Source organism: Macaca nemestrina, chromosome 12 (genome assembly GCF_043159975.1).
Source record: "Macaca nemestrina isolate mMacNem1 chromosome 12, mMacNem.hap1, whole genome shotgun sequence".
Classification (NCBI taxonomy): domain Eukaryota; kingdom Metazoa; phylum Chordata; class Mammalia; order Primates; family Cercopithecidae; genus Macaca; species Macaca nemestrina.
The window spans coordinates 27,904,981-27,921,106 of record NC_092136.1 but is presented as its reverse complement, the minus strand read 5'-3'; the positions used below and the strand labels follow the sequence as shown (position 1 = coordinate 27,921,106).

At 35.2% G+C, this 16,126-nt stretch overlaps 1 long non-coding RNA gene across 1 annotated transcript in view; it reads left to right on the top strand.

Moving 5' to 3' along the window:
- LOC139357471 (uncharacterized) overlaps positions 1-14,881 on the top strand; it is a 109,216-nt gene extending 94,335 nt beyond the window's left edge. The window contains exon 4 of the long non-coding RNA XR_011610672.1: positions 14,286-14,881. This is a non-coding gene — a long non-coding RNA (uncharacterized lncRNA). The remainder of the gene's footprint in view (positions 1-14,285) is intronic.
- Positions 14,882-16,126: the final 1,245 nt, after the last annotated feature.

Sequence of the window (16,126 nt, the reverse complement as noted above, 5' to 3'; positions counted from 1 at the left end):
AGAACATACTTATTATACTATACTATATGTAATAATATTTGTTTTTATGTTGACTTTCCAAGTATATTATGTAGTTTTTAAAAGTAGGACTTCTTTTCATTAATCTTTGTTTTCAAATAAGTGGTTGCTAAGGGAAAGAATAAATGAATAAATAAAGTCTTGAAGCCCTGAGTTAATTGGCTTCTAAATTTAAGGCCAGAATTAATTTTTTATATCTTGAGTCTCTTTGAATAATAAGACACTTAATCAATAGCAAAAATTGTTGATAAAAATTTTTTCAAATGATTCTCTGTATTAACCCTTATAAAATTCTAAATTGGCTTATGGCATTTTAAGTTAGAAAGTTAATTTCACTGAATAAACAGTTTAGAGTATCTGCTTTCTGCAAGGCCACAACTAGGTCTGTGACCTGGATGGTTCCTACACTCTGCCTTCCAGGCTAACGTCCATACAGATGGCGAATGGAGGAGGGTCATTTTTCAGGGAGTAAGTCATTTCTAAGAAGTAAGTTATATCCTGGGAAACTGGAATATATTTTTTAATGTGCCAGAGAATTTTAGCTTGATAAATTAATACTGGCATTGTTCTCCTCTAAAACGTCAGTAATATCACTTGGAGCTGAATTACTGTTTCAGTGCAAAAGGCCTCTACCCTCTTCTTGGCAGCTACCTTTTCAAAGTGAAAAGCTGGTAGGAGAATCTTGATTTTTGTTATAATTGGAACAATTTATGCTTCTTTCTACTCTTTGAAAAAAGGGAGAAATAATTTAGGAAGATAGTCGTTTTCTAGGGAGTGGAAAACAAATTGATTACATTTGCTAAATAAAAATCACTGAGAAAACCAAAGTTTCTAATGGCACTATTGCTGCAAAATCCACATTACAGTCGCTCGATTGTCCTAGAATTTGAAAATTCTCAGTTAATTCTGCACAGCTATAATCATAATGTAGAACGAGTAGCCATTTAATGATTTGCTAATAGATCATGCTACAAACCAAAGGATCATGACACAGGCTAAACAAAAAATGTATAGGGGAAATTAAAATAAAAAATAAGCTTTCCTGAATGTATCTACTAGAAGCTGCATGCTACAGAGGTTCTACTTTGACCACAGAAACCGGACCAGTGCATACAGTCAACTGACTTAATCAGCTTGGGCTGTTATTGTAAAATTACTCTAGACTGAGTTGCTTAAGCAACAGATATTTATTTCTCATAAATCTGGAGGCTAAGAAATCCAGCCTCAAGTTGCCAGAAGATTTGGTTCTTAGAAAGGGCCTTTTTCCTGACTTGCAGACATCCACTGTCTCACTGTGTGATCTTATGGACTTTCTTTGGTACATGTTCTGGAAAGAGAAAGAGAGATCTCGCTCCCTGCTCCTCCCCTAAGTGTGCTGATCCCATCATGAGAATCTCACTCTCATGGCCTTATTTCAAATAAACATAATTATCTCTTGTATTAGTTCATTAATAAAGACACCTGAGATAGGCCAATTTACAGAAGATGGGGAGGTTTAAAGTATTTAAAGTTCCAAGAGGCTGGGGAGGCCTAACAATCATGGCAGAAGGCAAGTAGGAGCAAGTCACATCTTACATGGATGACAGCAAGCAAAAAGAGAGCTTGTGCAGGGAAACTCCCATTTTTAAAACCATCTGATCTCATGAGACTTATTGACTATCACAAGAGCAGCAGGGGAAAGACCTGCCTCCATGATTCAATTACCTCCCACTGGGTCCCTTCCACAACACATGGGAATGCAAGATTAGGTTTGGGTGGGGACACAGCCAAACCATACATTGTATCCCTGGTCCCTACCAAATTTTGTGTCCTCATATCCAAGTCACACAGATAAAACAGGCAGGTTCCCATGCTCTTGGGCAGCTCCTCTTCTGTGGTTTTACAGGGTATGGCCTCTCTCCTGGCTGCTTTCACAGGATGGCATTGAGTGTCTGAAACTTTTCCAGGTAAACAGTGCAAGCTGTTGGTGGATCTGCCACTCTGGGGTCTGGTGGCTTTCTTCTCACAACTCCACTAGGCAGAGCACCAGTAGGGACTCTATGTGGGGGCTCCGACCTCACATTTCCCTTCTGCACTGTCCTAGCAGAGATTCTCCATATAGGCCCTGCCCCTGCAGCAAACTTCTGCTTGGACATCCAGACATTTCCATACATCTTCTGAAATCTCGGTGGAGGTTCCCAAGCCCCAATTCTTGACTTCTGTGCACTTACAAGCTCAACACCACATGGAAGCTGCCAAGGCTTGGGGCTTTCACCCTCTAAAACCACTGCCTGAGCTGTATTTTGGCCCATTTCAGCCATGCCTGGAGCAGCTGGGTCTTAGGGCACCAAGTCCCTGGACTGCACACAGCATTGGGACCCTGGGCCTGGCCCACAAAACCACTTTTTCCTCCTAGACCTCTGGACCTGTGATAGGAGGGGCTGCTGTGAAGACCTCTGACATGCCCTGGAGACATTTTCCCCATTGTCTTTGGAATTTACATTTGGCTCCTTGTTACTTATGCAAATTTCTGCAGCCAGCTTGAATTTCTTCTCAGAAAATAAGATTTTCTTTTCTATCTCATTGTCAGGCTGCAAATTTTTTGAATGTTTATGCTCTCCTTCCCTTATAAAGCTAAATGCCTTTAACAGCAACTAAGTCACATTTTAAATGCTTTGCTGCTTAGAAAATTCTTAAGGCAGATACCCTAATCATCTCCCTCAAGTTCAAAGTTCCACAAATCTCTAAGAAGGGGACAAAATACCACCAGTCTCTTTGCTAAAACATAACAAGAGTCACCTTTGCTATAGTTCCCGACAAGTTCCTCATTTCTGTCTGAGACCACTCAGCCTGGACATTATTGTCCATATCACTATCAGTATTTTAGGCAAAGCCATTCAACAAGTCTCTTGGAAATTCCAAACTTTCCCACATTTTCCTGCCTTCTTCCGAGCCCTCTAAACTGTTTCACATTCTGCCTGTTCCCCAGTTCCAAAGTCACTTTCACATTTTCAGGTATCTTTTCAGCAACGCGCTGCTCTACTGGTACCAATTTACTGTATTGGTTCATTTTCATGCCACATTAAAGACATACCCAAGACTGGGCAATTTACAGAAGAAAGAGAAGTTTAAAGGACTTACAGTTCCATGTGGCTGGGGATGCCTCATGATCATGGCAGAAAGCAAGGAGGAGCAAGTCACATCTTACATGGATGGCAGCAGGCAAAAGAGAGCTTTTACAGGGAAACTCCCATTTGCAAAGCCATCAGATCTCATGAGACTTATTCACTATCAGGAGAAGAGCATGAGAAAGAGCTGCCCCTATGATTCAATTACCTCCCACTGAGTCCCTCCCATAATATGTGGGAATTTAAGATGAGACTTGGGTGGGGACACAGCCAAACCATATTACCTCCCAAAGGTTCCATCTCTAAATGCTATCATATCAGAGGTTAAGGCTTCAACATATGAATTTTGGGGGGATAGGCACCAACATTCAGTCCATAAGAGTTTTGTAGGCTATGCAATGCACAAGCCCAACAGGGTTCAGGAATCAGCAAACTGTAGCCTGCAGCTCATTTTTGTAAATAACATTTTACTGTAAAACAGCCGCACTCATTTGTTAATGTATTATGTGTGATTGCTTTTACACTTCCATGGCAGAGATGAATACTTGTGATAGAGATCTTATGGCTCACAATTTCACTATCTGAACTAAAATTCACTATTTGACCCTTTATAGAAAAGTATGCCAACTCCTGGTCTAGGCGGCAAACATTTGAGGCAGTCCTAATACATGTGATTCTGATACTCCAGATCAATGCTTCTCAAAATTTGGCATGCATAAGTATCATCTAGAGAGTTGGTTAAAACATAGATGCTTGGGCCCCACCTCCAGATATTCTTGATTCAATAGAGCTAAGGTAAGGCTCAGGGATTTACATTTCTAACAAGGGTCCAGTTGATGCTGATGCTGTTGATAGTTCTGATTTCACACTTTGAGTAGCACTGCTCTAGAAAATCATTGTCAATAAACCTGATAGTCTTTAGTGTTTGCTCAATTGGGAAAACTATTGCTTTATGAAATATCAAAATGTGTTCAGGGATTGAATATTTAACATGGATACAGACACAATAACAGTTTCAATTTTTTATGTTTCATACGAGCAAGGCAGTGTTTTACCTACACTGATATAATTTAGTTCTCATAATTTTGATGCATTTATCAACATATTTCAATAAGGTAATCATTATCACTTGTATTTATGTGAGTAAACTGAAGCTCCAAGAACTGAAGAAATTTGCTCAAAGTCATATACCAGAAAGTGGAGGAAATTGGATTCAGAAAATGCCTTCTCACTCCAAATTCTATACTCTTACCCCTCTTCTATATTAAAAATACAAAACATATTGTTTGAGCCTCTGACAAATTTGATTGAAGAAATGAGCATTTGTGGTAGTTTCAATCTGGAAACTAACGGAACAGGTGGAAAGTGAATATTACGCTTAAACAACTTTTAATTTATTCATATTTTTCCTAAACTAGAGAGCTAATTCATTAGTTTTTATGTAGTAACCTAATTTGCAGGGGTGGTGGGGAGTGTGGGGGAAATGTATAAAGCCAAATACCAATAAAACTATTCAAACCAGCTTAAATGATACAGTTAAGTTACTCTTGCTGCATCATCAATGCCAAACTGAAAGTTTGTCTCTAGAAGTTTACTGGAAAGACAAAAACTTGCCTTCAGTCCTCTTCTATTCAACATGTATTTACCAATAAATTGATCAACATGCATGCACACACATATTTGTATACACCTTGAGATCTTAACTATTTTGCAGAATACTTTAATCAAATTTTATTTAATTTGGTACCAACATATCACACTAATACAGGTTTATTATTCTTTTCATTTTACAGATGATAGAATTGATGAGGCAAAAATAAGACATGTATTTTGCTAAAGGCCGTGCTACAAGCAAATGACAGTAACAGGGTTTGAGTCTAAAAATTTTTTCTTCTGATTCAGCACCTTTGATGTTGGCAGATTCCAACAAGTTAGGAGTGGCAGTTAAAATGCCAAATATCAGATTTATTAGAGTCTTTAAAATTTCTAAGTCTAATTTAAGACTTCTGAATTACTTCTTCTATTATAGAAAGCATTTTAACTTGAGCCATCCATATCACCTCCCATTTTCCCCTTTGACATTATAACTGCACCCACATAGTTCACAGGATTCCTGTGCAGAAGGTCTCCAATGACTAGTTTTGATGTGTAAACTTCTATTATAGTTTTCGATGTGTGTGACTTCTGTGGTGGTTCACTGTATTTGTAGAATGATACTTTTTTGCTAAATAAAACACTCTATTTTTTTTTTTTTTTTTTTGCCTAACCTGCTAACCAGGTAGCTAGTGAACCCAATTTAAGTGAATCTTATAATATTCTCAATAAATACTTTACAGGTTAAGAATTCTGCACATATTTGCATGATCCTAGATAATTGTTTCAAAATTATCTTCCAATGGGCAAATGACTGATGCCTTCTTAAATTGCTTGACTGCTTGTGATTTGTTTTGTGCATTGTCACTTGTTGAGCCAATAGAAACTGTAAAGAAATTTTATGAGTTTAAAATGCCAGAAATAAGCCAAGCTGAATAGATTTTTCTTTAAAAATCACTCATCTTTACTAATTACTATTATTAAGAATTTATATGGTACTTTGTGTTTACGAATACTTTACAGGCAGCAATTAACTACGTACCTGTTATAATTGTTGCTATTATGTCCTTCATTTTGTGTGCTGGTAAAACTAACAAGCAAAATTAAATCCTTGTGTGTGTGTGTGTACATTTGTGTGTTTGTGTGTGTGTGTGTTTTAGAGGCATGGCAAATTGTTGATGGAACTAATATTATAATTGACTTTTTGGATCCTCAAATCTTTATGAATTTTCTGATAATCAAAATGAAAGCAATTTGGTCAATAATCTCTAAGGTCTACAAAATTTATTGTTGGAAAACTCAGTGACAGTTTTTGCATATTCTCAACATTTTGAGGCATTATCATTTTCGCTTGCTCTTCAGTTCTTTGGGGAAAATTGACCTAACTGGGTGGCATCTATTAGCTAACTCTCATTGGCATGTAATGGTCCAATTGGCGTACCTTCTTGGCAGTTCTGTTCAACAAACACTCCTTAATTCTCTGTTTTGCTACTGACGTTGCCCGAGGTATAAAGAAAAAAAAAACTGAAGAAACCAACAGGGTCTTTTTTTTCCCGAGGCTGCAGATTCATAAACAACTGCAGTTAAAGGTGGTGGACTGAATACTAGAGCTAAGAGTATTTGGCAAAAGAAAAGTTGCTATAGAAATTTCAGACAAAAGAATGATTCATCCCAAACCATAAAAATGGGATTTTTTATTTGATAAATATGTATGAAGTACTTATTATTCCGCAAGCATTGTTTTAAGTTCTTTACTACTATTAACCAATTTAATCTACACAGCACAACCTCTGAAATAGGCACTATTTTATCCTCTCTTGTAGCTGGGGTTCCAGGAACAGAGTGGCTAAGAAACTTCCCTAAGTCACAAAGCTAACAGGTAGCAGAGCCAAAATTCAAACTCAGGTTATTTAGTTTAATTATCCTTACTCTTAGCCACTACTGTCTGCTGCCTATGTATTGTGAGATGTAACACAATAATATAATTTGGTTTCACTGATATTTCTGTTACAGATATTGTATGGTTTATGCTGGTATTTTATTTTGGTTTGAAGTGAAATCAGTTCTACTTTGAATGTAATATATACCAAATTGGTGAGTTGGAATTACTCTAGATTATCTGCAAATCAATATTAGAAACCAAATAAAATAAGTTTGATACCTTTAATATGTACTGGACTTACAACAAAAAATGAGTCAAGTAGTCCAGACACAGAAAATTGTCCTTACTTCCACAAAGAAACATAGATCCTCATATTTTTCTTAAAATGAGGGACCTTCCTGATCCCTTCTTTATTTTCCTACTTTGTGTAGAGAAATTAGTGCAAGAAACATTTCACTGTCCTCTTGACTCTGCAAGAAAATCAGCAGATCAAGTAAGGTGGTGAATGGCAACCAGTGCTCAGCATCACTGTCAGGGGAACAATATTGAGTGGCATGGGAAAACTTGACTCTGCAGATTTTTGCCAAGGGTGGATGCTGGCCAAATGTAACACACTTCCTGATTCTTAAGCGATGGAATATACTTGCATATATATGTATGACACATGTGTGCACACACACATACACACATCATAAACACACACCTTAAATCTAGATTTTCTTTATTTGCCAATAACTTAAGAAAACAAACAAATATAACCACAACCATGCTGTTATGACCAATATCACATGAACCAATATAAACCTGACTGTAGGCTGCATTCAGTCTGGATTATGTCAAAGCAAGAGTGAAGTCAGGAAGTGAAATTAGGAGCACTCATCAGGACACCTGAGGTTGAAGTGAATGGACTGAATGAAGCCCATCTGCTTTCTCCTGCATTGTGAAACCCTGATAGCACAGCCTTCAGGATTTGAAAACTCAAATATCTTCCTCTTCATGTCCATGTCTGCATCTGTCAGAAGAGTCTAATGTGTGACCAAAAAAAAAAAAAAAAAAAAAATCACAAATTTGTCATAACAAAGGCTTATTTCTTATTAGGCTATTTGTCCATGGCTAGTGGGCTCAGCATTTTATAGAGTGATATGGAGAAGCAACCATCTCAAATATTGCTGGTTACAATCACAGAGAATGAGCAAGCTCAGAACAATTTTGTCCTCAGTTAAATGGCCTGACACTTAGTCCAGATAGACACATGGCATCTTCCAGCTACTAAAAGCCAACAAATAAAAATCCAGGGGAAGGAGAATTTTTGTACCCAAAAGGAAAAAGCTGAATACATTTGGGTAAGAAACCAATCACGATTAGATTTTTATATTAAATAATTAAAAGGTAGGCTGCTCCTGACCAATTATCAAACCAACTACATTTATGGAATATTGATTTTACTATGGTTTTTGTCATTATTGCTTAGAAGGCTTGTGCTTACTGTAGTAGCAGTTCATCTCTCCTAATAGTGGTAACAGGGTGAGCAAAACGTTTCTGCAATGCTATCTTTTTATTTTAAAAAAAGTCGCTACTACTAGAAGCACAATATGTTAATCACTAAGACACATCACTAGCCACTTACTGAGATTTCTAAAAGACAAATGAAAAGAGGCTTATATAAACTACGTAAAAAAGTGTTTAACATTATCAGAACATTCAACTAGGGTTTTGGAAGCATTTACTAACATCTAGAGGGACTTATCAGGTTACCTATAGAAACAGGTATTATTTGTGTACAAATTAGGCAGTCATTCTTTTAATGATATTTTCAGTGAAAATCGTATCATTATCAGAACCTATTGGTAGTGAGAATTATATAAAATGAGAACCATATACAAGAAATAGGAAAGCATAATAAAAGGGTGGTTGATGTGCAGAACCAGAGAATCAATAGCAGAACAAAATTAAGGCTTTTACCTGATACAGCAACTACTTAAGTAAGCCCTTGGTGTATGTTACACTATGAACAACTTCTCAGAACACCTAATCCATTTCTACATGACAAAGACACACATCATTTTAAAACTTGTAAATGTATTCCATGTTCAGCTAACAAGACAATTTTATGTATTATTGGAAACTCAATTAAGATACCCTTTCTGGGAAGCCTCACTTGGAAGCCTTCAGTAAAATTTCTTAACTTTCCATTCCCCAGAGTAAGTGTCTGTTCCTTTTTTGTAGTATTAACACAGCACTCATTTACGTTTTCATCAAAGCGCCTGTTGCATCTAACTTGGGTTGTGGTTATTCATGCCTTCATTTCCAGTGAAACCCCAGCTCGGAGAGCACAGGGGCACATCTTATTTGTTTGGGGGATTTCCCACATTGACTATTCCATTATGTGCTCTAAATGGCTGCTGGAAATGCAGCTAAGGGGCGACACAATCCTTCCTGCACCAGGGGATGGGTATTAGTTCAGTGCCATGAAATGGTAAATATGAGTACGTTTGACTTAGTTCTAAGTTCATAAGTTTACACAGGTGAGGGGAATATAGCAATGAGTATAATTGACAGGAATTTACCTCAAGTACCACACATCGTCTCTTCATACATAAATTTTAACTACAGAGGGAGCAGCTTCTTCAGAAGCATTAGCCTTTCCCAGTGAAGTAGACCCCGTGGAGTAATAAAGTATAGTTAGCATTTGAACGTAGAGAAGGGATGTGATGTAGTTTATTTTTCCCAGGAAATCAAGTGCTCTAATAGTTCTCATTCTTTAACAGACTGGTTATAGGTTTCTGTAGCAGAAGAAAAATCTGATGTTCTGCTTATGAATTTTATCTCCTTAAAAATATACGTATATTCCACGTAATTGTCAAAAAGCTTAATTGTGGGAATCAGCTTCCTGCTATGGAATAATAGATACTGAGGAAGAGTCAATGAAAGTCAAAAATCTTTTACCCCAATTTGAATTATTTTCCACAATAAATAATTCATAATAAATTCTATTAGTTTGACATTTTGTGTTAGTTGGTTTTCATTGTTTGAAGAAATTCAAAGTCTTTATTTTGGTAGTATTTTTGATTGCATATTATGATTTTAATTTAATCAGATTAGTATGTGGCAATAGTTACCAATTAAAATTTCCTGAAATATAGGAGATGCTACTGATGTATAACCATGAGAAAAAAAGGAATTCTAAACTCATTTGTTTAGTTGTTTCTATTGAATAAACCTTCATATTTGAAATAATAATAATAATATGCTTAGTTCAGAGTTACCTTATTAAACAAATATATACATATTTATATATGTATAATATATATAATTTCCATTGACTTTACATTTTGATAAATTAGTATTTTTATTTATATTACATCTCTGTTTTTCCTTCTGTCATCTTACAAGTAAGTTATTTCATGATTCTGAGGTAAGTTAAATCTCCATGTTTACATTATTATGTTACATATATAAAGCTCACTGCTAAGAAAAGATATAATCATTGTGTACTCACTGCTAATAAGTAAGTAGCATTGTTGAGTCCAGATATTTTTCTATTGCAGAAAGCAAGAAAGCTTGCAATAAATAAGGGATCAGGTCGAAAGGACATGACTTACCTTGAGGAAACTGAAAATGACAAATGCGTGACTCTTTGAGTGTCATAAGAAAACATGATTCTAGATGATAAAGATATAAATAAATCAAACCCCATGAATCCATAACAATAATAACAAAAAAGAGAAAGCTAGAAAAATATATCTTACTTATAATGGTTAATATACCAAACACTTATTTTCAAAATTGGTATTTAATGGAAAAGAGTTAAACATCTGTCTTAATTTTATGGTGGGAATGAAATTTTCAAATCACCAATCCATCCTAGTTGATGACTCAAAACTATTGAAAAACACCAGCTTGAATTGAAGAAATGATACATTTTGAAAATCATTATTTTGAAATATTGATTCAGGTAGAAATTACCAGTTGGTGCTTTTTACCTTAAGGTAGAAATTTAATGAAGAATTTAGCATTCCTTGTATTGTCAAATTTCATGTGTGTGATGGATATTCTATATAAGAATGAGTATATCAACAAACAAAAGCCGATGCTAACAGTGAGTCCCAATTAGATAATAGATATTACTAGTTGCTTTGATTATGTTTTCTCATTTAATCTAATATGGTTTCAAAGGGGAAATAATACAGATCAAAGTAAAGTTATTTGGAGTCATTCAGCTAGAAAATGGCACAGAAAAATCCAAACTCTTGTCTCATTCCCTTCTCTGTGCTACAAACTCCAAAATTACGTTTTGTAATGCTTATATATTTGATTAAATTTATCCATCTCTGCATATAGGACTATAATAGTATTAGATGAAATTTCTCTTACATAAAACTGTCGTATATTTTAGGTTATGTCTAGAAAATATTTTAATTTTTAAATACGCTATATGGTAAGTTTATTAAACTGAACAATAAGTGCAAATAGATGATCAAGTATAGCATATTTAAATCTATGCACTGAAATTAACTTTTTTTTATAAGAGAAAAGCATGTTTCCTGAGTGACGATGGTTAAGGATGGTATTTATAATGAAAATCTTTGGACAAGAATGTATTGTGTCTATTGTGTATTGACAGTAACTCTAAGTGATTGATATATTTTTACACTATATATAAAGATAAATTAATATACAGAAAGGTGGAAAATAAATTTGATTTGCTATACTCGATTTTGTAAACTGCAAATACAAAATTTCGAGAGACTTCTGTTTACCTCTCGCCTCATTAAGGTGGAGTTTGGAAGAATAGCAAACATGGATGATATTTTTCCCTGATTAAGCAAGAAAGAACCAATTTGAAAAAAAATCATCTTTACTATAACTTCTTCATCGGAGCTTCTGCCCCTTTGTCCTCAAAGAACTAAAAAAAATATACATATTGTATAATATGTTAGAATTCACTTCACTGTGCAGTGAAACTTGCCTAGAATACCTTCTGTTTTGCCTTGAACTAACCCTGCAAGCCCATTATTGAGGTTCATTTCATTTGGCTCTACTCAATACCTCTCGAAGTTGATTCCATGATTTTAGACAAATGCGAAAGGTGTGGCTGTCATTTCTGTCATGTTATATAACAGTAAATAATACAGACTCTCTATATGTGATTATACATAGGTGAAAATCATGAAATAAGTATTGCAACTGTGAGGCTGAGCTCTGCTTGTCTTCTTGATGACTATGTTCTAAGACAGTTGGACTATACCACCTTACTTGTGACCTGGATCACAACGTCAGGTCATCTGTCTTGATGAGGATAACATTTTCCTTATCACATTCTCCTTCCAAATGTTCCATGCAAATCAAACCACAAACCAATCAGTGAAAAATAAAAAGCAGTTCTGAATAATTCCCATTAAGGGAAGAATAGAAAATGGAATGATATGTAATGGTATTATGTACATATTTGTCAGTATCAGTATTTAGTATCAGTATACAGTATTTTCTTGTCTTCCACTATATGTATTAAATTATTTATATTATAGAAAATCATCTAAAATTATTTATTTATAGAAAATTCTAAATATATTTTCATATATTAATGTCCAAACTTTACTTCTATTAACTTAATTCTTATAAGGTATTAATGCTATAGTGGTATCAGAGTCCCTGAGCTATTTTGTGGGTAAAACATTGAGAGTAGTTTCTAGTTATTTTCAAAAAAAGACATCATCAGCCTTTTGTAATCTCTAAAAAAAAATTAAGAGAATATATTAATTTATTTAAAAATGTTCTGTGTAAGAGTGAACATTCAACACTTTCTACCAAGGATATTTGTCCACTTTGCATTATGACCTGTATCCATAGCAACAGCCTGAGCCTCCTCTAATGTTCATGTTATTTGTTTTAAATTTCTTTACTCAATGAGATGAAACACAACCATGGGATAGTTACCTTAGCTAATCCATACTCCTCACCCCACACTGCTAGTATTATATGACATAAATAGTGATTTAATAGATATGATATATTTCATTATTACAGCATGTATAGATCTTTGCAAAAGGCTGTTTCTCTTTTTGTTCATTTCATACTTTGCTATGATGTTGCACTTTCATGGCACAGAAGTTTCTGAATTTCACCAGGTAGAATGAAGAGTTTCTTCAGAGTTTGATAAGAAATGTGCTGTGCATGAAAATGTACGTTAATGGTTAATGTCCTGACTGCTCTTATAAGGATGTGCAGGATCTCCATTTACCAGTGTTCTAGACCTTTGGGGATACTGCACACTCCTTCTCACACTTCAGTTTAGTTTTCAGGATCAGGTCTCATCAATTAAGATACCTCAGATCGGCATGTCAGTATCCACCTCTCCCCGATTTGGGGTCTTCAGTTTGGCTTTAATCCCTTTAGTTCTCTCATCTGACATAACCAAAGAGTTGCCATATAACGTAAGAAAAAGACTCAACACATACACTACTAAGTAACTTAATTACTTGGCAAATGTCTTCTACTTATAAACAATGGAAATAACACAAATATACCCCACATCCTAAGGACTTTCTCAACCTTCTTCTAACCGCTTATTCTCCTTTATTACCTCCCAGTTCCGGCTCTCTATGAAATGAAATAATCCAACTCTGGGGGCAAGCTCTATATTGAACTACAAATATGATTATATGTAGCAATTCATCTGTTCTATTATAAACCAATTTTTATCTTGGTTATTGGTATCTATTATCACATTCCTTAGAAGTTTATGAAATGTCAGAATACTGTTACAACCGAAAGTTATACAATAAGGAAAGACTGATTTTTAAAAATTGTTATTTCTTTTCTAAATTTTATTTGTAATTGACGTAAGATAGTATATATTTGTGGTATATAATGTGATGTTTTGATATGTGTATACATTATGAAATGATTAAATCCATTTAACTAACATATCCATTATCACATCTACTTGTCACTTTTTTGTGGTGAGAACATTTAAAATCTACACTTCTAGCAATTTTGAAATACAATATATTATTAACTCTAGTCACCACACTGTGCAAAGATCACTGAAACATTCCACCTGCCTAATGAAAACTTTAAGAAAATAATTGAGTAGAAAGTAAATGGCTGCATCAGGGATGATTTGCAATTATGCTGTGCTGTTTCCTGCTTTGAAATCTTTGTATGTATTCATTCATTCACTAATTTCTCAGCAAACATTCGTTCATTCCACAGCACCTACTGTGGACCAGACACATAGCTAGGCCTTATGGACACATCATCAGTGAAAAGACCATTGTCCTCAAGGTGATGTGCATGGGAATCTTATATGCCAATGTGTTGCCCTCTTGTGTGCATGCCCAAACCCATGGCATAGCAAATCTAGCTTTCTAGAGTCTGGAACAAATCTATCATTCTAGCAGACCTGATGTCAAATCTGGGTTTAAGTACTAATTAGATGTGTGAACTTTGCCAATTTCTTATAGTTCTCTGAGCCTTACTATTCACGTTTATTAAGAGAGAATAAAATACCTGGCAGCATTGAAATAATTGAACAAAGTAATGTGCAAAATATTCTCTAAAAATATTAATACTCTATGATTGAATAACAAATAGAAATTTAGATAAAGAATAACAATATTATTCGTTCTAAAGCCCACCCAATGGAATGCCAATTCTAATGATGCATATTTTGCCTTTCCTAGGATAAAAATTCTCCCTTTTGTTTCAAAATGTGAAAATCTTTATGTCACACACAAAAAATACAGCCTATCTCCTTGCTTTCATCACTCCAAAATCTCAGAGAAAACAAAAAGGATCTCAAGTTTGAAAAAAGAAGAAAGGAAAACGTGAAAGTACACTTTTCATCCAACCAAGTACATTGTGTTTTCCAAAACTAAAGTTACAGTTTATAATGACCTGTTGTCTAGATTCGTATAAAGAACTGCGGCTTTCTAAGCACCTGCTAGGCAGCTGTGTCATGAATCGCAGGCTCTGTGATCAGATTCAGGGCCAAATGAAACTGGACAACAGAATTTTGCCTCTTCAGAGCTGCTTAACCAACTGAAAGTCTTTTATATGACAATCTGCAGCTGTAGCTACCTCTCTCTGAGGCAGTCTTTTTCGAGTCGTCCAGTGCTACCTGCTGAAGAGGATCGTTCCAAGCTGGTTCCTTCTCTCTCACTGCAATAATTCTGTTGTACACAGGGCTATAAACAAAGACTTCCCAATTGGAAGGGAAAACTATGGGTGTGAATAAAAGGATATACTAGGCTGTTGTTATTTTCCTTGAATTTTTTATAACAATGACAAAATATATAGGGATATCAGAGTGCTATTTAACTAATTTATGATATTCATTTGGGGTCTGTATAGAATAAATAAGTTTAGAGGCTTTTGAAAACAAGCAACAAGCAGGCAGTTACTTCATGAGTTCCTTCCAAGTTGTCACTTGGTTCTAATGGGAAGTCATAAGACACAAAACAGGAAAAAGGGTGAAAATCAGGGCTCGACTTTAAGGACTTTCAACTGTTGGCCCAGTGGTACTCAGGATTACTAAATCAACACCCCAATCTACTTTATAGAATTTGGGGAAAAATATGACTTGTCTGATGAATGAGACAAAGTAAGACAAAGTGCCTCTTGTAAAACTGCAAACAATTTTCATACTAGCAGGCGCAGACTTCCTCTCTTTCAGTTGTAAAAGGAGCTGAGATATGAAGCCAAAAAGCAGACAGGACAATTTTTCTTGCAGGAAGTCTGATTCCACAGACACGTTGGTAAGAACTTGTTTGCTTGTGTTCTCAGGGTCTGAAAAAGTAATTCAGCACTGCTTTAACCGTGACCTTTGATTATCTCCCTAATCCTTGCTTACCCAAGATGAGTAATAAAACTGCCCTTTGCAGAATCTCTATTTCCAAAAGAAACCTCGGAAGCGAACTTCAAAGGTGAAGAAAAATCAGGCTGTGATAGAATTCAATGATCTATTTTCACCTCCAAGTGAGAAAGAAAAATATTCAGAAAAAAAAAAATGAGAATGAAAATGGAATTTTGATTGCACCAGGCTAATTCATTTGAAAAGTGTCCCGAAAATATTAATATGAACAATGAACAACACAACTTTTACTTAACATCTGATCATGTATAAAATATACTTTTAAACAAATGTTTGAATATTTTTATTTATATATCTGATTAAAGAGTGGAGTATACACAAAAAGCAACACACATATTTTTAAGAATTATGTGTTTTATATATACCATGTCAATTAATTTTCCCTGGCACTGATAGAAGGTATTGTTTGCCTCTTTTCATTGATAAAATATGAGGCGTAAAAGGCAAAGGACCTTGCCCAAGGTCATACCAGTGGCAAATAAAAGACTCAGGATTTTATCATCACGCTGCCCATAAGCAAAATGACAGAAAAAGTGAGCTGTGTAAGCTAATGCTCCTCAGTCCCTAGCTAGGTACTTAAGCTTTTAGTACTCAGCCTCTCTAGCTAGGTACTCAGCTTTTAGTACTCAGGCTCTCTAGCTAGGTACTTAA